We start from the raw sequence: 21,891 nt of genomic DNA, 5'->3' as shown, positions 1-21,891 counted from the left end.
ACTGCCTGCCCCTAGGGAAAGATAGGGGAACACCTGCCTATAAGGAAAGATAGGGGAACACCTGCTCATAAGGAAAGATTGGTGAACATTTGCTAATAGGGATACATTGGGGAACACATGCCAATAGGGAATCATAGGGAAACACCTGCCCATAGGGAAACACAGGGGAACATTGGCCCATAGGGAAACACAGGGGAACATTTGCCCATAGGGAAACACAGGGGAACATTGGCCCATAAGGAAACATTGGGTCACACCTGCCTATACGGAAAGATGGGTGTACATTTGCCCATAAGGAAACATTTGGGAACGCCTGCGCATAAAGAAACATGGGGGAATGCCTGCCCAAAGGGAAACATTGGGGAATGCCTGCCCCTAGGGAAAGATAAGGGAACACCTGCCCATAGGGAAAGATAGGGGAACACCGGCCCATAAGGAAACATTGGGGAACATTTGCCCATAGGGAAAGATAGGGGAACACCGGCCCATAAGGAAACATTGGGGAACATTTGCCCATAGGGAAAGATAGGGGAACACCGGCCCATAAGGAAACATTGGGGAATGCCTGCACATAAGGAAAGATTGGTGAACATTTGCCCATAAGGAAACATTGGGGAACGCCTGTCCATAGGGAAACATTGGGGAACATTTGCCCATAAGGAAACATTGGGGAATGCCTGCCCATAAGCAAACATTGGACAACAATTGCCCATAGGGAAACATTGTGGAGGGCTTGACCATAGGGAAGCACACTGAAAGCTCTCAGCATTAGTTTGTTCCTTGACAAATATTGAAGTATTATTCATTTAGCATCCTTGCCCTTCAGCCAAAAAAGTCCTAAAGTTGGGGTTCCCTGCCCTTTGGCTTACAATCTATTGGGGGTGGGGGGGCCATGTCCAGCGGAGACCGTCTCTTCCTTCCTTCCTCCGTAGGGGATGGAGCCGGGGCCGCCTCTTCCTCCCTCCCTCTGGGCTGGACACTCCCTTCCTCGCCTGCTGCTGCTGGTGCTTCTGGGCCTGGATGCGCCTGACTCTCCCTCTGGACCTCCGAAGGGGCAGCCTTGGCACCTGGGACCTCGGTGGCGTTGGAAGAAAGAGAGGAATCAGAGGCGGCACAAGTGGCCCACCTCCAAACCCAGGGTCCAGGGTCCCAGGAGTGTCCGTGGGGCAGGCAGTGCTGGCTTTTGGGGGGGCTGCCGCTCTCCTCCTGGGCCTCAGCCGCCGTTCGGGGCTCTCTTTGGGAAAGAAAGGATAGGGCAGGGAGGTCCAGAGGGGTCCCAGGGGCAGCTGCAGGGGACAAGTGCTGGTGCTCTCTCATTTCAACCAAAACCCTGACAAAAACTACCATCAAAGACCACTGAGAAGAAACCACACAAGATCGCTTTTTAGCCGCGGCGCTAAAGTGCCACGCTAAAAGGCCAACCCAACGACCGCTACGCAACAAGACTTCCCTAAACCACACTTCGAAAACCTTGCTATGCAACAACTTCATCTGCTCAGAGAGAGACAAAAGACAGGACGCAGCGTTGGTGTTAATGGTGGGGTTCCTTTTAGTGTTTGTGTTAGTGTTAGTAGGGATGAGTGTTAGTATCTGAGCAGCAGACCAATTGAGACCAGCACCACCACTTGTCCCCTGCCCTTCCCAGCTGGGACCCAAAAGGAAAGCCTAAAGGATGGCTGGGAAGTCAGGCCCTCGAACGGCAGCCAGGAGGCAGCCGGGCGGTGGCTCCAGAGGAAGAGGGGCCACCAAAGTCAGCCAGCAAGGCCTCTGAGGAAAAAAACCTACCTGGAAGACGTCTTCAAAATCAGCGAGGCCCTACCTGCTTAAAGTCTGCTCTGAACCCAGATCCCTACCGGAAAGGTAAACGCCTTCAGAGGGATCCTCTGCAACTGGGAAACCTGACTAAAAACAAAAATGGACAACGAACGGTCAGTGAACCAAAGCAAAGCTCCTCTGAAGAATTCCTGCCAAGAAAACCCAAGTCCTTTCTGACTTACGGAGGGCCCAAGGCAAACCTATCGGCGGGTTTCCTAAGCCGCTTTCTTCAGAGGGAGGGTTGCCATTGCGATCCTCTGAGGCTGAGACAGTGTCGCCTGCCCAGGATCAGCCCACAGCTTTCATGGCTGAGCCGGCATTTGAACCCTGGTCTCCATAGCCATACTCCAGCGTCCAAACCACAACTCCACACTGGCTTTTTAAGGTAAACTGCCATAAATTGAATAAGAGATACTCCAGCTATCCTGCTCCTCTGGACAATCGTAACACCAGGCTCTCCCCAAACTATACATCCCAGCTTTCCACATAAGGAACCATGGCAGTGAAAGTGGAATCAATAAGCTGACATATGTCTGTGCGTGTGCGCGCACACACATGCACATGCGCTAGGCTTAGGGGCAAAAGACCCCCGTGAATATGGAAAACCCGCAAACAATAAAAACGCCATGTTTTTACCTGAGAAGACGCCTCTCTAGAAATCTCTAGGTCTTCCGGTGCAAATCTGCGCGCACCGTCCAACAGACACTGACCATAGAACTGCGCTGGAGGAGCTACAAAGGCCTAGCAGAGTGTCCTCTCTAGGAACCTATAGGTCCTCCAGGGCAACTCTGGGGTCAACGTCCGACAGACACTGACCACACAACTGCACAGAAGGAGTTACAAAGGCCTACTAGACTGTTCTATTAATCTCTAGGTCCTCCAGTGCAACTCTATGGTCAACGTCCGACAGACACTGACCATACAACTGCGCTGGAGGAGCTACAAAGGCCTGATAGAGTGTCCTCTCTAGGAATCTGTAGCCCCTCCAGGGCAACTCTGCGGTCAACGTCCGACAGACACTGACCATAGAACTGCGCTGGAGGAGCTACAAAGGCCTAATAGAGTGTCCTCTCTAGGGATCTGTAGCCCCTCCAGGGCAACTCTGTGGCCAACGTCCGACAGACACTGACCATAGAACTGCGCTGGAGGAGCTACAAAGGCCTAGTACACTCTCCTTTCTAGGAATCTCTATCCCTCCAGGGCAACTCTGGGGTCAATGTCCGACAGACACTGACCACAGAACTACGCTGGAGGAGCTACAAAGGCCTAATAGAGTGTTCTCTCTAGAAACCTATAGGTTCCCCGTGGCAACTCTGCGGTCAACGTCCGACAGACACTGACCATAGAACTGCGCTAGTGGAGCTACAAAGGCCTAGTAGAGCGTTCTCTCTAGGAACCTATACGTTATCCGTGGCAACTCTGGGGTCAACGTCCGACAGACACTGACCATAGAACTGCGCTGGAGGAGCTACAAAGGACTAGTAGAGTGTTCTCTCTAGGAACCTATAGGTCCTCCGTGGCAACTCTGAGGTCAACGTCTGACAAACACTGACCATAGAACTGCGCTGGAGGAGCTACAAAGGCCTAGTACAGTCTCCTCTCTATGAACCTATAGGTTCCCCGTGGCAGCTCTGTGGCCAACGTCCGACAGACACTGACCATAGAACTGCGCTGGAGGAGCTACAAAGGCCTAGTACACTCTCCTCTCTAGGAATCTCTAGCCCCTCCAGGGCAACTCTGGGGTCAACGTCCGACAGACACTGACCATAGAACTGCGCTGGAGGAGCTACAAAGGCCTAGTACACTCTCCTCTCTAGGAATCTGTAGCCCCTCCAGGGCAACTCTGCGGTCAACGTCCGACAGACACTGACCATAGAACTGCGCTGGAGGAGCTACAAAGGCCTAATGGAGTGTCCTCTCTAGGAATCTGTAGCCCCTCCAGGGCAACTCTGCGGTCAACGTCCGACAGACACTGACCATAGAACTGCGCTGGAGGAGCTACAAAGGCCTAGTAGAGTGTCCTCTCTAGAAATCTCTAGGTCCTGCAGTGCGACTCTAGGTAAAGTTGACCACACAGTGGCACTGGAGGAAAGCAGATATCCCTAGAGAACACATTAATCAAACCTATAAATGATCAAAGCTGCAAGTATGGACGGATGAGTGTACACACACACACACGTACTTACAATTGAGTAAAGGATCGAGTCCAGTGGAGACTGTCCCTTCCATCATCCATGGCTGGTGCTGATTGGTCGGGCTCGTCCTCCTCCTCGGCCGGACCCTTCCTTTCCTTCTTCTCCGCCTGGATGGCGTGCGGCTCTCTCACGAGGCATAGGGACAAAGAGAAGTGGAGAAAAAAAAAAGGTTCAGCGTACAGCTGTGGGGTGACAAAGGGGTGCCCTGGCTGTTCTCCTTAGCCCCTAGCCTTAACATCTTGCTCAGTGGGTTCCTCCCGTTTCTACCAAGGCCCCTTGGGTGCCACTCTCACGGCCTCAGACATTACCCTGTCCTTACCTGCCTCCTCCTCCCATTAACTTTGGCCTGCTCTAGAGAAGAACGCATTGCATTTAGCTCAGCCTCTATAAGCCAGCCCCCCCCCCCCCCAGCTAAACCATGGCCCTCCCGACTGGCTTTTAAAATGAGGGAGGGCCATCCTCCTTCCTGAACGGCAGAGAAAGAACCCAGGCGGTGTTTAAGCACCACGTTCAGAGAAGCCCGGTTCGGACTACTTCACAGAAACCCTTTCCTCACTGACCTCCTAACCTTCACCCCCAGCCAGTGCTCTTGGCCTAATTCTAACTACGATGGGACCCTGTCTACACTATGCAACGCACCAGGAAACCCGGAATCCCTCCCCGTGTTTCTGCCCATGGATCCCGATTAGAGAACGCACCCCAGTCCAGCTGTTTCCCTTTCCCATCTCCGTTCTTCCCACTGTCTCTCTTCCAAAAGGTCCAGTTGCAGCTTAGAGAACGAATGGCCAGGGAGGGCAAAAGGCTCCGCTACCAGTTTGGGGGCGCTGGGGTCGGAGGGGAGCCCCAGAGGAAATCCTCCCCGACCCCTCCTGCTGCCATGCAGGTCCAGTCAGCAAAGGTGCTCCTGGAAGGCTGGATTTTAAAGGGACTTCCTTCAAAGGAGGAGTCTGCAGTCCGGCTTCTGCCTCTTTCTCCTTCTGCCCAGAGAAAGGTTTGCCCGATGCGGACCACAGAGAGCCATTCCTGGCGGAGGATGCCAAGAGCCACGCTGGAGGGGAGCGAGGAAAGGCGCCCCTGCCGTCGCGGGGAACGCCACGGAGGCCGGCCGTCTTGGTCGCCAGAGGGGCCTGCCAGGGCTTGCGGGATTAGAAGGGAGAGGGGTCTGGGAGGACCTTGGAGGCTGACTGCAAGAGGCATCTTCCAGTTAATCCCAAAGGTGCCATCCTGGTTTCAGGGGGCTTGTCAGGTTTGAGCAGGGAAGCTATTTATCGGGGTGGGTTTTTTAAAACAAACAAATTAAATACAAATAAATAATAAAATAATAAACTAAAATAAAAAAATACACGGTGGCCCTGAAAACTATTTAATTCTGTCGTTTGATCTGGGGATTTTATGTTATTTTAGGGTTTTTAAAATAAAAGTCTGGGAGCAAGATGGCGGGTCCCCACGGCGTCCACCACGGCACCAGGGGCGCGTCCCCTCGCTCTCCCTCCGGTGGGGCCCGAAGCATGCTCTGCCAGGGATGCCGCTCTGCCTTGGGCAAACGGTCAGAAAGGCTCTGCCCAGAAGGCCAGAGGGACTGAAGCCGCTGCAGCGCCCCAAAACCGAGGCGGAGAGTTTCGCCCCCCCGGGAGATTAGCCCTCCAAGCTGCAAGGGGACGTTTCGGAAGAGAAACAACGGGACGGCCGATTGGACAAAGAAACGGCTGAATTGAGCCACGCCCTCAGAATCTAAATCCAGGGACAGACCTATGGGCAGAGACAACGGTTTCTCGGGGCGCCGCGTCTGCTCACAAAGGTCCCATGGAAGTTAGAAGTCAGGGTTTCTAGGCCATTGCTCTTCCCCTGCTCCGTGCCAACGAAACGCTACCTGAAACTGTGGCGGACACCTTCCTTGGCAGCGGCTGATCCGAAGTCTGTCCGACGGTTCGAGGCATTTTACAACGCATTTAATCGATGCTGAACCTATAGAAGGGAGTTGCTCTGTGTCTCTCTGTCTTTCTGTCTGTGAAGCATTCTCCTTCATGCTACAAGGCCTTGTCTTCACCGAGTTGACTGCAGCTTCCATCCTCAGCTGGGCACTGTTTTCAGTGGTTCTCCTTTCTTCTCTCTTGCTTTCCTCGCTCTTCCTTTCTTCCTTCCTTCTCTGTTCTTTTCTTCCCTCTGCCTTTCCTTTTTTCCTCAAAGACTTTCAGGTTTCGTTCTGCCTCAAGCCCTGTGATGGGAGAAAAGCAGAGCATAAAATCAATGAACGCACACAGAATGACAAAGCCTTCCTTCCTTCCTTCCTTCCGTTTGCCTGCCTCACAAATCTATAGGCATACTTCTTAGATATACTATCTAAATAAACAAGACGTATTCTTCACCAAATAAGCAAAATAAAACTGTGTTTCTGAGGCTGAGAGAGTGTGACTAGCCAAAGGTCGCCCATTCGGTTCCACAGCCCTCCCAAGAAAGACACACAAAAATAAGTAAAATTATTATTTATTATATTTTAATCATTATATATATATATATATATATATATATATATATAACATTAAAATAATGAAAATATAATAATGAAATATTGTATTATAAAAATTATAGTAAAATAAAAAGATATAAAATAAATAAAAATATACAATATATGTATGATTAAAAGAATTACAATATAATAATAAAATATTTTACAATTATAATAACATAAAAGAAATAAAAATAAAAATACACAGATATACAATAAATATAATGAAACATCAAAATAAAATAAAATTAGAATAAAACCAAAAAATATCAAAACAAATAAAAATATACAATATATACAGTATATACAGATACATATATGTATCTCAGAATAGAATAGAATAAAATAAAAAATGCTATATATATATATATATATATATATATATGGGAAATATAATAAAAGTTTATGGATAAAATATTTTAAAATATAATAACATTATAATAAAATAAAACACATATATAAATCAAATATAATAACATTATCAAAAATTAATGCATAAAATATACAATATATAATTATAAAATAAAATATATCAAAATATTACAAAATATAGTAAAAAATAATAAATGAAAATAAAGTATATAATAAGACTTTAAAAATATAATAAACTTATGACACAATAAATAGAAGTATCCATACATGTGGATATAATAAAAATATAATAATAAAGTCTGATAAAATAAAATAAAAATATTATAAAATAAAATAAGCATATAATAAAAATAAAAACATACCATAGTAGACACACATAGAATTAAAATATGCTTTAAAATATTATAATGCATAATTAAATAAAAGGAACTTACAATAGAAATAAATATAAATGTACAATACATATCATATGTACAATAAACATAATAAACATATATATCTATATATAAGTAAAACTTGACTTTAAACCTGCCCTTCCTTGCCCCTGAGGAGAAACCCCCCCCCGCGTTCCCTTGCCCTCACACTTCCAAAAGCCTCAGTCCGATTCGAAGCGACCCAGAGAACGTTGTTCCCTCACACTGTACGGAAAGCCGCCTTGGCCACACTGCCCCGCCCTCTTCTCCGCTCGCGAATCCCATTGGCCCCGGCGGCTGCGCGTCACGCGGTAACAGCCACTCCGGAAGAAGCGCGGGAAAGCACCGCTGCCTTATCTCCAAGGGCCCAGACCGATCTCTGCCTTCCCTGACGACTGAGCCTGCGCCATTCCCCCACCTCCCCCCAAGGAAAAGGAGCCGGCCTTTTCCTTCTTCTGCCCCGCAACAAGCTTCCCATTGGCCGCCCTTCCTGCCTGTCAGGAGCTTCTCAAGAGCTCGTCAATAGCGCCTGCCGATTTCCCCTCACGAAATGGCTGCCTTGGGGCTACTTTTTCTCCATTTACTTTATTTTTTACTGTACTCCCCCCTTTTAAAAAGCATTTAAATTTTTATATTTTTTTATTTTACATTATATATCAGGCTTTAAATTTTAATTATACGAGAACATGAAATTAAAATGAAAAATGTTTAAAAAGAAATAAGAATAAAATAAGACAACCGTATTATATATATAATATATGATATAGAAATGAAGTCAGTTCGCTTTAACGAATGAAAGACTGGACGCCTCTCCAGCCTTCTTTCCTCTCGCCTGGCCTTACAAAGGCGAGGTGTTATTTCCCTTTAGCTTGCAATGCCTCAGTGGAGACACAGGAGGGCGACCGGGAGCCCTTCATTCCAATGACTGCAAGGCCATTCTGAGAGGCCCGGCCCTCCGAGCGCGGATGGCTAGAGCGTCGCCACGGACATGGTCTACCACCCCCATCTTACAGGGCCGGCCCTCTAATACTTGTTCCTAGAACGTCTCCACGGCGACGCTCTAGCCTTCCCCCACTCTGTGGCAAGCCCTCTAAGGTGGGGTTCCTAGACCGCCTCCGTGTCGACGCTCTAGCCATATGCGCTCGGAGGGCCGGCCCTCTAAGAGATGTTTACCAGGCTGTCTCCGTGGCGACGCTCTAGCCTTTTCGCACGCCCTGACAGACCCTGCGAGATGTCCACTCCTAGAGCGGCTCAGAATAGGGTTTGGGGGGGGGGCTCTGCGGGGGCGGGGGCGGGGCAGCCCTTTCAGACCGGCGCCGCAGACTTCGGAATGAAACGCCATCGCAGAGCCTATTAACTCCCCGGCGCCCTCCTGTGTCTCCGCTGAGGCATAGCAACACCAAGTTAAAATAGATTCATTCTCCACAATAAAAAGTATGAAATATACCTTAAATTTCAATTAAATATAAAATATAAATTACAATAAAGAATAAAATATTGATAAAAATGTTATTTACTTACGGGATTATTATGCTATTTACTTAGTTGGGGGCAAACTTTATTTTTTTTTGTGGAATCCACCAACAAAGTGAATAATAAATGGAATAAACCTTCGCCCAGCAACTAAATAATAAAATGAACATTGCAGGCACCAACACAGTAAATACCAAAAGGAATATTACATCTACTTAAGAAATAAAGAAAATAGATGTTACTCCCACCAACTAAGGAAATAATGATAAGAATCAGAATAAGAATCATTTAATTCAATGATAAATGAAATAAACATTTGTCTATTTGTTGCCTGCCCCAACAAACTAAATCATACATTACAATAAACATTTCACCTGTAAATGACTTCCCTAGAGCAGCCTAGAATTAGAGGTACCCAGGAAATCCCATTGAGTCCAAAGCCTTTCTGCCATCGCCTCCAGATGAATGAAAGACACAGAACGACAAGAAAAACAAAGCAATTCATTTCACGTCCAGTGTGCTTTATTTCTTCCAAAGGTGTTGCGGTAAGTAACCATCATGTATGGAGATGTACACACACATAAACAACAAAACTGGTCCAGAGGACTCCTAGCATCGTGCACAGTAAACATCCCATACATTGAAATTTCAAGACAGAAGGGAAGGAGACCCTCTTCTCCCAGGCAGCCATACAAAATGAAGGCACTCCATAAAAGACAGTCACTATCTCAAGTCCCTTATAAAAAGTGTACAATAGATGCTACATGTTCTCTTTTAATTGTTAGTTCAGGCTGTTTTTCCACAGGAACCTAAGTTCAAAACACATTTGCTAATAGGGATACATTGGGGAACACATGCCAATAGGGAATCATAGGGAAACACCTGCCCATAGGGAAACACAGGGGAACATTTGCCCATAGTGAAACACAGGGGAACATTGGCCCATAAGGAAACATTGGGTCACACCTGCCTAGACGGAAAGATGGGTGTACATTTGCCCATAAGGAAACATTTGGGAACGCCTGCGCATAAAGAAACATGGGGGAATGCCTGCCCAAAGTGAAACGTTGGGGAATGCCTGCCCCTAGGGAAAGATAGGGGAACACCTGCCTATAAGGAAAGATAGGGGAACACCTGCTCATAAGGAAAGATTGGTGAACATTTGCTAATAGGGATACATTGGGGAACACATGCCAATAGGGAATCATAGGGAAACACCTGCCCATAGGGAAACACAGGGGAACATTGGCCCATAGGGAAACACAGGGGAACATTTGCCCATAGGGAAACACAGGGGAACATTGGCCCATAAGGAAACATTGGGTCACACCTGCCTATACGGAAAGATGGGTGTACATTTGCCCATAAGGAAACATTTGGGAACGCCTGCGCATAAAGAAACATTGGGGAATGCCTGCCCAAAGGGAAACATTGGGGAATGCCTGCCCCTAGGGAAAGATAAGGGAACACCTGCCCATAAGGAAACATTGGGGAATGCCTGCCCCTAGGGAAAGATAGGGGAACACCTGCCTATAAGGAAAGATAGGGGAACACCTGCTCATAAGGAAAGATTGGTGAACATTTGCTAATAGGGATACATTGGGGAACACATGCCAATAGGGAATCATAGGGAAACACCTGCCCATAGGGAAACACAGGGGAACATTGGTCCATAGGGAAACACAGGGGAACATTTGCCCATAGGGAAACACAGGGAAACATTGGCCCATAAGGAAACATTGGGTCACACCTGCCTATACGGAAAGATGGGTGTACATTTGCCCATAAGGAAACATTTGGGAACGCCTGCGCATAAAGAAACATTGGGGAATGCCTGCCCAAAGGGAAACATTGGGGAATGCCTGCCCCTAGGGAAAGATAAGGGAACACCTGCCCATAAGGAAACATTGGGGAATGCCTGCCCCTAGGGAAAGATAGGGGAACACCTGCCTATAAGGAAAGATAGGGGAACACCTGCTCATAAGGAAAGATTGGTGAACATTTGCTAATAGGGATACATTGGGGAACACATGCCAATAGGGAATCATAGGGAAACACCTGCCCATAGGGAAACACAGGGGAACATTGGTCCATAGGGAAACACAGGGGAACATTTGCCCATAGGGAAACACAGGGGAACATTGGCCCATAAGGAAACATTGGGTCACACCTGCCTATACGGAAAGATGGGTGTACATTTGCCCATAAGGAAACATTTGGGAACGCCTGCGCATAAAGAAACATTGGGGAATGCCTGCCCAAAGGGAAACATTGGGGAATGCCTGCCCCTAGGGAAAGATAAGGGAACACCTGCCCATAAGGAAACATTGGGGAATGCCTGCCCCTAGGGAAAGATAGGGGAACACCTGCCTATAAGGAAAGATAGGGGAACACCTGCTCATAAGGAAAGATTGGTGAACGTTTGCTAATAGGGATACATTGGGGAACACATGCCAATAGGGAATCATAGGGAAACACCTGCCCATAGGGAAACACAGGGGAACATTGGCCCATAGGGAAACACAGGGGAACATTTGCCCATAGGGAAACACAGGGGAACATTGGCCCATAAGGAAACATTGGGTCACACCTGCCTATACGGAAAGATGGGTGTACATTTGCCCATAAGGAAACATTTGGGAACGCCTGCGCATAAAGAAACATGGGGGAATGCCTGCCCAAAGGGAAACATTGGGGAATGCCTGCCCCTAGGGAAAGATAGGGGAACACCTGCTCATAAGGAAAGATTGGTGAACATTTGCTAATAGGGATACATTGGGGAACACATGCCAATAGGGAATCATAGGGAAACACCTGCCCATAGGAAACACCTGCCCATAGGGAAACACAGGGGAACATTGGCCCATAGGGAAACACAGGGGAACATTTGCCCATAGGGAAACACAGGGGAACATTGGCCCATAAGGAAACATTGGGTCACACCTGCCTATACGGAAAGATGGGTGTACATTTGCCCATAAGGAAACATTTGGCAACGCCTGCGCATAAAGAAACATGGGGGAATGCCTGCCCAAAGGGAAACATTGGGGAATGCCTGCCCCTAGGGAAAGATAAGGGAACACCTGCCCATAAGGAAACATTGGGGAATGCCTGCCCCTAGGGAAAGATAGGGGAACACCTGCCTATAAGGAAAGATAGGGGAACACCTGCTCATAAGGAAAGATTGGTGAACATTTGCTAATAGGGATACATTGGGGAACACATGCCAATAGGGAATCATAGGGAAACACCTGCCCATAGAGAAACACAGGGGAACATTGGCCCATAGGGAAACACAGGGGAACATTTGCCCATAGGGAAACACAGGGGAACATTGGCCCATAAGGAAACATTGGGTCACACCTGCCTATACGGAAAGATGGGTGTACATTTGCCCATAAGGAAACATTTGGGAACGCCTGCGCATAAAGAAACATGGGGGAATGCCTGCCCAAAGGGAAACATTGGGGAATGCCTGCCCCTAGGGAAAGATAAGGGAACACCTGCCCATAAGGAAATATTGGGGAATGCCTGCCCCTAGGGAAAGATAGGGGAACACCTGCCTATAAGGAAAGATAGGTGAACATTTGCTAATAGGGATACATTGGGGAACACATGCCAATAGGGAATCATAGGGAAACACCTGCCCATAGGGAAACACAGGGGAACATTGGTCCATAGGGAAACACAGGGGAACATTTGCCCATAGGGAAACACAGGGGAACATTGGCCCATAAGGAAACATTGGGTCACACCTGCCTATACGGAAAGATGGGTGTACATTTGCCCATAAGGAAACATTTGGGAACGCCTGCGCATAAAGAAACATGGGGGAATGCCTGCCCAAAGGGAAACATTGGGGAATGCCTGCCCCTAGGGAAAGATAAGGGAACACCTGCCCATAAGGAAACATTGGGGAATGCCTGCCCCTAGGCAAAGATAGGGGAACACCTGCCTATAAGGAAAGATAGGGGAACACCTGCTCATAAGGAAAGATTGGTGAACATTTGCTAATAGGGATACATTGGGGAACACATGCCAATAGGGAATCATAGGGAAACACCTGCCCATAGGGAAACACAGGGGAACATTGGCCCATAGGGAAACACAGGGGAACATTTGCCCATAGGGAAACACAGGGGAACATTGGCCCATAAGGAAACATTGGGTCACACCTGCCTATACGGAAAGATGGGTGTACATTTGCCCATAAGGAAACATTTGGCAACGCCTGCGCATAAAGAAACATTGGGGAATGCCTGCCCCTAGGGAATGATAGGGGAACACCTGCCTATAAGGAAAGATAGGGGAACACCTGCTTATAAGGAAAGATTGGTGAACATTTGCTAATAGGGATACATTGGGGAACACATGCCAATAGGGAATCATAGGGAAACACCTGCCCATAGGGAAACACAGGGGAACATTGGCCCATAGGGAAACACAGGGGAACATTTGCCCATAGGGAAACACAGGGGAACATTGGCCCATAAGGAAACATTGGGTCACACCTGCCTATACGGAAAGATGGGTGTACATTTGCCCATAAGGAAACATTTGGGAACGCCTGCGCATAAAGAAACATGGGGGAATGCCTGCCCAAAGGGAAACATTGGGGAATGCCTGCCCCTAGGGAAAGATAAGGGAACACCTGCCCATAAGGAAACATTGGGGAATGCCTGCCCCTAGGGAAAGATAGGGGAACACCTGCCTATAAGGAAAGATAGGGGAACACCTGCTCATAAGGAAAGATTGGTGAACATTTGCTAATAGGGATACATTGGGGAACACATGCCAATAGGGAATCATAGGGAAACACCTGCCCATAGGGAAACACAGGGGAACATTGGCCCATAGGGAAACACAGGGGAACATTTGCCCATAGGGAAACACAGGGGAACATTGGCCCATAAGGAAACATTGGGTCACACCTGCCTATACGGAAAGATGGGTGTACATTTGCCCATAAGGAAACATTTGGGAACGCCTGCGCATAAAGAAACATGGGGGAATGCCTGCCCAAAGGGAAACATTGGGGAATGCTTGCCCCTAGGGAAAGATAGGGGAACACCTGCCCATAGGGAAAGATAGGGGAACACCGGCCCATAAGGAAACATTGGGGAACATTTGCCCATAGGGAAACATTGGTGAACACCGGCCCATAAGGAAACATTGGGGAACATTTCCCCATAGGGAAAGATAGGGGAACACCGGCCCATAAGGAAACATTGGGGAACGCCTGCCCATAGAGAAACATTGGGGAACATTTGCGCATGAGGAAACATTGGGGAACACCTGCCCAAAGGGAAAGATTGGGGAAAGCCTGCCCATAAGGAAACATTGGGGAATGCCTGCCCATAAGCAAACATTGGACAACAATTGCCCATAGGGAAACATTGTGGAGGGCTTGACCATAGGGAAGCACACTGAAAGCTCTCAGCATTAGTTTGTTCCTTGACAAATATTGAAGTATTATTCATTTAGCATCCTTGCCCTTCAGCCAAAAAAGTCCTAAAGTTGGGGTTCCCTGCCCTATGGCTTACAATCTATTGGGGGTGGGGGGGCCATGTCCAGCGGAGACCGTCTCTTCCTTCCTTCCTCCGTAGGGGATGGAGCCGGGGCCGCCTCTTCCTCCCTCCCTCTGGGCTGGACACTCCCTTCCTCGCCTGCTGCTGCTGCTGCGTCTGGGCCTGGATGCGCCTGACTCTCCCTCTGGACCTCCGAAGGGGCAGCCTTGGCACCTGGGACCTCGGTGGCGTTGGAAGAAAGAGAGGAATCAGAGGCGGCACAAGTGGCCCACCTCCAAACCCAGGGTCCAGGGTCCCAGGAGTTTCCGTGGGGCAGGCAGTGCTGGCTTTTGGGGGGGCTGCCGCTCTCCTCCTGGGCCTCAGCCGCCGTTCGGGGCTCTCTTTGGGAAAGAAAGGAGAGGGCAGGGAGGTCCAGAGGGGTCCCAGGGGCAGGGGCAGGGGACAAGTGCTGGTGCTCCCTCATTTCAACCAAAACCCTGACAAAAACTACCATCAAAGACCACTGAGAAGAAGAAACCACACAAGATCGCTTTTTAGCCGCGGCGCTAAAGTGCCACGCTAAAAGGCCAACCCAACGACCGCTACGCAACAAGACTTCCCTAAACCACACTTCGAAAACCTTGCTATGCAACAACTTCATCTGCTCAGAGAGAGACAAAAGACAGGATGCAGCGTTTGTGTTAATGGTGGGGTTCCTTTTAGTGTTTGTGTGAGTGTTAGTAGGGATGAGTGTTAGTATCTGAGCAGCAGACCAAATGAGACCAGCACCACCACTTGTCCCCTGCCCTTCCCAGCTGGGACCCAAAAGGAAAGCCTAAACGATGGCTGGGAAGTGAGGCCCTCGAACAGCAGCCAGGGGCACCAGGAGGCAGCCGGGCGGTGGCTCCGGAGGAAGAGGGGCCACCAAAGTCAGCCAGCAAGGCCTCTGAGGAAAAAAACCTACCTGGAAGACGTCCTCGAAATCAGCGAGGCCCTACCTGCTCAAAGTCTGCCCTGAACCCAGATCCCTACCGGAAAGGTAAGCGCCTTCAGAGGGATCCTCTGCAACTGGGAAACCTGACTAAAAACAAAAATGGACAACGAACGGTCAGTGAACCAAAGCAAAGCTCCTCTGAAGAAATCCTGCCAAGAAAACCCAAGTCCTTTCTGACTTACGGAGGGCCCAAGGCAAACCTATCGGCGGGTTTCCTAAGCCGCTTTCTTCAGAGGGAGGGTTGCCATTGCGATCCTCTGAGGCTGAGACAGTGTCGCCTACCCAGGATCAGCCCACAGCTTACATGGCTGAGCCGGCATTTGAACCCTGGTCTCCATAGCCATACTCCAGCGTCCAAACCACAACTCCACACTGGCTTTTTAAGGTAAACTGCCATAAATCGAATAAGAGATACTCCAGCTATTCTGCTGCTCTGGACAATCATAACACCAGGCTCTCCCCAAACTATACATCCCAGCTTTCCACAGAAGGAACCATGGCAGTGAAAGTGGAATCAATACGCTGACATATGTCTGTGCGGGTGCGCGCACACACATGCAGATGCGCTAGGCTTAGGGGCAAAAGACCCCCGTGAATATGGAAAACCCGCAAACAATAAAAACGCCATGTTTTTACCTGAGACGACGCCTCTCTAGAAATCTCTAGGTCTTCCGGTGCAAATCTGCGCTCATCATCCAACAGGCACTGACCACAGAACTGCACAGAAGGACTTACAAAGGCCTACTAGAGTGTTCTATTAATCTCTAGGTCCTCCAGTGCAACTCTATGGTCAACGTCCGACAGACACGGACCACAGAACTGCGCTGCAGGAGCTACAAAGGCCTAGGAGAGTGTTCTCTCTAGGAACCTATACATTCTCCGTGGCAACTCTCGGGTCAACATCCGACAGACACTGACCATAGAACTGCGCTAGAGGAGCTGCAAAGGCCTAGTAGAGTGTCCTCTCTGGGAATCTCAAGCCCATCCAGGGCAACTCTGTGGCCAACGTCCGACAGACACTGACCATAGAACTGCGCTGGAGGAGCTACAAAGGCCTAAAAGAGTGTCCTCTCTAGGAATCTGTAGCCCCTCCGGGGCAACTCTGCGGTCAACGTCCGACAGACACTGACCATAGAACTGCGCTGGAGGAGCTACAAAGGCCTAAAAGAGTGTCCTCTCTAGGAATCTGTAGCCCCTCCGGGGCAACTCTGCGGTCAACGTCCGACAGACACTGACCATAGAACTGCGCTGGAGGAACTACAAAGGCCTAGTACAGTCTCCTCTCTATGAACCTATAGGTTCCCCGTGGCAGCTCTGTGGCCAACGTCCGACAGACACTGACCACAGAACTGCGCTGGAGGAGCTACAAAGGCCTAGTACACTCTCCTCTCTAGGAATCTCTAGCCCCTCCAGGGCAACTCTGGGGTCAACGTCCGACAGACACTGACCACAGAACCGCGCTGGAGGAGCTACAAAGGCCTAGTAGAGTATCCTCTCTATGAACCTATAGGTTCTCCGTGACAACTCTGTGGCCAACGTCCGACAGACACTGACCACAGAACTGCGCTGGAGGAGCTACAAAGGCCTAGTACACTCTGCTCTCTAGGAATCTGTAGCCCCTCCAGGGCAACTCTGCGGTCAACGTCCGACAGACACTGACCATAGAACTGCGCTGGAGGAGCTATAAAGGCCTAGTACACTGTCCTTTCTAGGAATCTCTATCCCTCCAGGGCAACTCTGTGGCCAACGTCCGACAGACACTGACCACAGAACTGCGCTGGAGGAGCTACAAAGACCTAGTAGAGTGTCCTCTCTATGAACCTATAGGTTCCCCGTGGCAACTCTGTGGCCAACGTCCGACAGACACTGACCACAGAACTGCGCTGGAGGAGCTACAAAGGCCTAGGAGAGTGTTCTCTCTAGGAACCTATACATTCTCCGTGGCAACTCTCGGGTCAACATCCGACAGACACTGACCATAGAACTGCGCTAGAGGAGCTGCAAAGGCCTAGTAGAGTGTCCTCTCTGGGAATCTCAAGCCCATCCAGGGCAACTCTGTGGCCAACGTCCGACAGACACTGACCATAGAACTGCGCTGGAGGAGCTACAAAGGCCTAAAAGAGTGTCCTCTCTAGGAATCTGTAGCCCCTCCGGGGCAACTCTGCGGTCAACGTCCGACAGACACTGACCATAGAACTGCGCTGGAGGAACTACAAAGGCCTAGTACAGTCTCCTCTCTATGAACCTATAGGTTCCCCGTGGCAGCTCTGTGGCCAACGTCCGACAGACACTGACCACAGAACTGCGCTGGAGGAGCTACAAAGGCCTAGTACACTCTCCTCTCTAGGAATCTCTAGCCCCTCCAGGGCAACTCTGGGGTCAACGTCCGACAGACACTGACCACAGAACCGCGCTGGAGGAGCTACAAAGGCCTAGTAGAGTATCCTCTCTATGAACCTATAGGTTCTCCGTGACAACTCTGTGGCCAACGTCCGACAGACACTGACCACAGAACTGCGCTGGAGGAGCTACAAAGGCCTAGTACACTCTGCTCTCTAGGAATCTGTAGCCCCTCCAGGGCAACTCTGCGGTCAACGTCCGACAGACACTGACCATAGAACTGCGCTGGAGGAGCTATAAAGGCCTAGTACACTGTCCTTTCTAGGAATCTCTATCCCTCCAGGGCAACTCTGTGGCCAACGTCCGACAGACACTGACCACAGAACTGCGCTGGAGGAGCTACAAAGACCTAGTAGAGTGTCCTCTCTATGAACCTATAGGTTCCCCGTGGCAACTCTGTGGCCAACGTCCGACAGACACTGACCACAGAACTGCGCTGGAGGAGCTACAAAGGCCTAGTACACTCTCCTCTCTAGGAATCTGTAGCCCCTCCGGGGCAACTCTGCGGTCAACGTCCGACAGACACTGACCATAGAACTGCGCTGGAGGAACTACAAAGGCCTAGTACAGTCTCCTCTCTATGAACCTATAGGTTCCCCGTGGCAGCTCTGTGGCCAACGTCCGACAGACACTGACCACAGAACTGCGCTGGAGGAGCTACAAAGGCCTAGTACACTCTCCTCTCTAGGAATCTCTAGCCCCTCCAGGGCAACTCTGCGGTCAACGTCCGACAGACACTGACCATAGTACCGCGCTGGAGGAGCTAAAAAGGCCTAGTACACTCCCCTCTCTAGGAATCTCTAGCCCCTCCAGGGCAACTCTGTGGTCAACGTCCAACAGACACCGACCATAGAACCGCGCTGGAGGAGCTACAAAGGCCTAGTAGAGTATCCTCTCCATGAACCTATAGGTTCTCCGTGGCAACTCTGTGGCCAACGTCCGACAGACACTGACCACAGAACTGCGCTGGAGGAGCTACAAAGGCGTAGTACACTCTCCTCTCTAGGAATCTCTAGCCCCTCCAGGGCAACTCTGCGGTCAACGTCCGACACACACTGACCATAGAACTGGGCTGGAGGAGCTACAAAGGCCTAGTACACTCTCCTCTCTAGGAATCTGTAGCCACTCCAGGGCAACTCTGCGGTCAACGTCCGACAGACACGGACCACAGAACTGCGCTGGAGGAGCTACAAAGGCCTAGTAGAGTGTCCTGTCTATTAACCTATAGGTTCCCCGTGGCAACTCTGTGGCCAACGTCCAACAGACACTGACCATAGAACTGCGCTGGAGGAGCTACAAAGGCCTAGTACACTGTCCTTTCTAGGAATCTCTATCCCTCCAGGGCAGCTCTGGGGTCAATGTCCGACAGACACTGACCATAGAACTACGCTGGAGGAGCTACAAAGGCCTAATAGAGTGTTCTCTCTAGAAACCTATAGGTTCTCCATGGCATCTCTGGGGTCAACGTCCGACAGACACCGACCATAGAACTGCGCTGGAGGAGCTACAAAGGCCTAGTAGAGTGTCCTCTCTAGAAATCTCTAGGTCCTGCAGTGCGACTCTAGGTAAAGTTGACCACACAGTGGCACTGGAGGAAAGCAGATATCCCTAGAGAACACATTAATCAAACCTATAAATGATCAAAGCCGCAAGTATGGACGGATGAGTGTACACACACACACACGTACTTACAATTGAGTAAAGGATCGAGTCCAGTGGAGACTGTCTCTTCCATCATCCATGGCTGGTGCTGATTGGTCGGGGTCGTCGTCCTCCTCGGCCGGACCCTTCCTTTCCTTCTTCTCCGCCTGGATGGCGTGCGGCTCTCTCTCGAGGCATAGGGACAAAGAGATGGGGGGGGGGGAAAAAAAGGTTCAGCGTACAGCTGTGGGGTGACAAAGGGGTGCCCTGGCTGTTCTCCTTAGCCCCTAGCCTTAACATCTTGCTCAGTGGGTTCCTCCCGTTTCTACCAAGGCCCCTTGGGTGCCACTCTCACGGCCTCAGACATTACCCTGTCCTTACCTGCCTCCTCCTCCCATTAACTTTGGCCTGCTCTAGAGAAGAACGCATTGCATTTAGCTCAGCCTCTATAAGCCAGCCCCCCCCCCCCCCCAGCTAAACCATGGCCCTCCCGACTGGCTTTTAAAATGAGGGAGGGCCATCCTCCTTCCTGAACGGCAGAGAAAGAACCCAGGCGATGTTAAGCACCACGTTCAGAGAAGCCAGGTTCGGACTACTTCACAGAAACCCTTTCCTCACTGACCTCCTAACCTTCATCCCCAGCCAGTGCTCTTGGCCTAATTCTAACTACGATGGGACCCTGTCTACACCATGCAACGCACCAGGAAACCCGGAATCCCTCCCCGTATTTCTGCCCATGGATCCCGATTAGAGAACGCACCCCAGTCCAGCTGTTTCCCTTTCCCATCTCCGTTCTTCCCACTGTCTCTCTTCCAAAAGGTCCAGTTGCAGCTTAGAGAACGAATGGCCAGGGAGGGCAAAAGGCTCCGCTACCAGTTTGGGGGCGCTGGGGTCGGAGGGGAGCCCCAGAGGAAATCCCCCCCGACCCCTCCTGCTGCCATGCAGGTCCAGTCAGCAAAGGTGCTCCTGGAAGGCTGGATTTTAAAGGGACTTCCTTCAAAGGAGGAGTCTGCAGTCCGGCTTCTGCCTCTTTCTCCTTCTGCCCAGAGAAAGGTTTGCCCGATGCGGACCAGAGAGCCATTCCTGGCGGAGGATGCCAAGAGCCACGCTGGAGGGGAGCGAGGAAAGGCGCCCCTGCCGTCGCGGGGAACGCCACGGAGGCCGGCCGTCTTGGTCGCCAGAGGGGCCTGGCAGGGCTTGCGGGATTAGAAGGGAGAGGGGTCTGGGAGGACCTTGGAGGCTGACTGGAAGAGGCATCTTCCAGTTAATCCCAAAGGTGCCATCCTGGTTTCAGGGGGCTTGTCAGGTTTAAGCAGGGAAGCTATTTATCGGGGTGGTTTTTTTTAAAACAAACAAATTAAATACAAATAAATAAGAAAATAATAAACTAAAATAAAAAAATACACGGTGGCCCTGAAAACTATTTAATTCTGTCGTTTCAATCGGGTGATTTTATTTTATTTTAGGGTTTTTAACATAAAAGTCTGGGAGCAAGATGGCGGGTCCCCACGGCGTCCCCCACGGCCAGGGATGCCGCTCTGCCTTGGGCAAACGGTCAGAAAGGCTCTGCCCAGAAGGCCAAAGGGACTGAAGCCGCTGCAGCGCCCCAAAACGGAGGCGGAGAGTTTCGCCCCCCCCGGGAGATTAGCCCTCCAAGCTGCAAGGGGACGTTTCGGAAGAGAAACAACGGGACGGCCGATTGGACAAAGAAACGGCTGAATTGAGCCACGCCCTCAGAATCTAAATCCAGGGACAGACCTATGGGCAGAGACGACGGTTTCTCACGGCGCCGCGTCTGCTCACAAAGGTCCCATGGCAGTTAGAAGTCAGGGTTTCTAGGCCATTGCTCTTCCCCTGCTCCGTGCCAACGAAACGCTACCTGAAACTGTGGCGGACACCTTCCTTGGCAGCGGCTGATCCAAAGTCTGTCCGACGGTTCGAGGCATTTTACAACGCATTGAATCGATGCTGAACCTACGGAAGGGAGTTGCTCTGTGTCTCTCTGTCTTTCTGTCTGTGAAGCATTCTCCTTCATGCTACAAGGCCTTGTCTTCACCGAGTTGACTGCAGCTTCCATCCTCAGCTGGGCACTGTTTTCAGGGGTTCTCCTTTCTTCTCTCTTGCTTTCCTGGCTCTTCCTTTCTTCCTTCCTTCTCTGTTCTTTTCTTCCCTCTGCCTTTCCTTTTTTCCTCAAAGACTTTCAGGTTTCGTTCTGCCTCAAGCCCTGTGATGGGAGAAAAGCAGAGCATAAAATCAATGGACGCAAACAGAATGACAAAGCCTGCCTTCCTTCCTTCCTTCCTTCCTTCCTTCCTTCCTTCCTTCCGTTTGCCTGCCTCACAAATCTATAGGCATACTTCTTAGATATACTATCTAAATAAACAAGACGTATTCTTCACCAAATAAGCAAAATAAAACTGTGTTTCTGAGGCTGAGAGAGTGTGACTAGCCAAAGGTCGCCCATTCGGTTCCATAGCCCTCCCAAGAAAGACACACAAAAACCCCAAGAGTCTCTCAGTTTGAGTGACGCTTTGAACTGTAGATCTGAAACAGACACAGAAAGACCACCTCTGCA

The 21,891-nt window shown here is 49.9% G+C and overlaps 2 long non-coding RNA genes across 13 annotated transcripts in view; both read right to left on the bottom strand.

Annotated features, from left to right (window-relative positions):
* Nucleotides 1-569: 569 nt before the first annotated feature.
* Nucleotides 570-7,690, bottom strand: LOC149286459 (uncharacterized). The gene is made up of 3 exons (XR_016277629.1): nt 7,471-7,690; nt 4,002-6,225; nt 570-1,902 (listed from the first exon to the last, which is right to left on the bottom strand). It is a non-coding gene; the product is annotated as an uncharacterized LOC149286459 (long non-coding RNA).
* A 4,086-nt stretch (nt 7,691-11,776) lies between these two features.
* The window catches only part of LOC149286458 (uncharacterized), a 30,255-nt gene continuing 20,140 nt past the window's right edge, over nt 11,777-21,891 (bottom strand). For 11 of the 12 annotated variants that reach the window (XR_016277622.1, XR_016277617.1, XR_016277619.1 and 8 more), the window contains 2 exons: nt 19,368-21,540; nt 12,360-15,362 (listed from right to left, as the gene is read on the bottom strand). This is a non-coding gene — a long non-coding RNA (uncharacterized LOC149286458). Of the gene's footprint in view, nt 12,026-12,359; nt 15,363-19,367; nt 21,541-21,891 lie in introns of those variants that run through there. The other variant, XR_016277618.1, reaches the window with a different exon arrangement.

Source organism: Sceloporus occidentalis, unplaced genomic scaffold (genome assembly GCF_023333645.1).
Source record: "Sceloporus occidentalis isolate IW3139 unplaced genomic scaffold, rSceOcc1.0.p SCAF_69, whole genome shotgun sequence".
Classification (NCBI taxonomy): Eukaryota; Metazoa; Chordata; class Lepidosauria; order Squamata; family Phrynosomatidae; genus Sceloporus; species Sceloporus occidentalis.
This window is presented reverse-complemented; position numbering and strand designations above follow the sequence as displayed.